The sequence below is a fragment of the Mus caroli genome, chromosome 15, assembly GCF_900094665.2.
Source record: "Mus caroli chromosome 15, CAROLI_EIJ_v1.1, whole genome shotgun sequence".
Taxonomy (NCBI): domain Eukaryota; kingdom Metazoa; phylum Chordata; class Mammalia; order Rodentia; family Muridae; genus Mus; species Mus caroli.
The window spans coordinates 29,010,395-29,011,749 of record NC_034584.1 but is presented as its reverse complement, the minus strand read 5'-3'; positions in this window follow the sequence as shown (position 1 = coordinate 29,011,749).

Below are 1,355 nucleotides of genomic sequence, written 5' to 3'. Positions count from 1 at the left end.
AGTTAGTGGAATTGTATCTCTAGTTTTCTTATCTCATAACTCTCTGTAACTGACCCATCTGGTGAACTACAAATAAGAGAGAGTTGAATATCAGCATCTGTATTCCAGGCTACAGTAGTGTAATAAGCATGCCAGCAGCAGAATGGCCAGGCCTGATCTTGAGGATGCCTAGCTGAGGGGGTCAGGGTCTTGGTGTTGCATGGCTCAAAAGAAGGGTGTGGCAACTGGTCACACGAAGAATATTGGCGTGTATATTTTATCCAAGGCTGCTTCTATTCTGACTTCTTTTAAGCTTAGAATTCCTGCAGTAGAAGCAATATTCATTGTCATGATAGCCCAAGTCACTGTAGTCTAGCACTTAAAAAATATTTTTCCTGCTGGGCGTGGTGGTGCACGCCTTTAATCCCAGCACTCGGGAAGCAGAGGCAGGTGGATTTCTGAGTTCGAGGCTAGCCTGGTCTACAAAGTGAGTTCCAGGGTAGCCAGGGCTATACAGAGAAACCCTGTCTTGAAAAACAAACAAACAAACAAAATATTTTTCCTGTTAATATTTCATGAATATTAGCTTCCTTAGCTCTGAAAGTTCCCCATTCTTTTCAGCCTTTTGTACTGGTGGCTCATTTAGGCCTTGGCTTTATAGAACATTGGAGTCATAAAGTTACTTTATACTTAAAGCACTTTCAAAACAATCATCCCCGCCAGAGTGAGGCATGCTTTCATTGTTTTAAAAGTCATTTCGAATCTTAAAACTTTTTTTTTTTTAACCACATTCATGAAAATGTTCTTTTGTTCATTCTTTTAGTACAAAAATGACAGCTCAGGTTCATCCTTCTCCACAATATATCCAAGGAGTGTTGTAACTCAAGCTAGAGAGAAAATCAAAATCCTCATCCAGGTGTGGCAGTGTATGCGCTTTGTACTTGGAAGGTGGAGGCAGGAGGAGCGCTTTAATTCCCATCAAACATGAATACACAAGGAACATGGTACTCACAGTGCTTTGTATAGAAACATACACAAGGAACCTGAAAGCCCCTTTTCCAAAAGTAAAACCCCGAAAACCAACCTTCGTGTTGAAATCCAGTCAAAGACACAAATGAAAGTGAAAACTTTAGGAATGGCGAAAGGACCAACAGTGAGCCTACGATCTATTGTGGAACAGAGCAAAGACTTAATGGGAATGTGATCATTACAGAATACAATGTGATGGCTTTATACCCTGGCAACACACAGAAAACAAGCAACTGGGAGAGCCAAAGGAAAAGCCAGAAGTGGGAAAGATTGCTAGGAATGTCGCTCCCTTATCTCAGAGAGCAGAGAGCCAGTCCATGCTATGTAAACTTAATCCACGTGGTCCA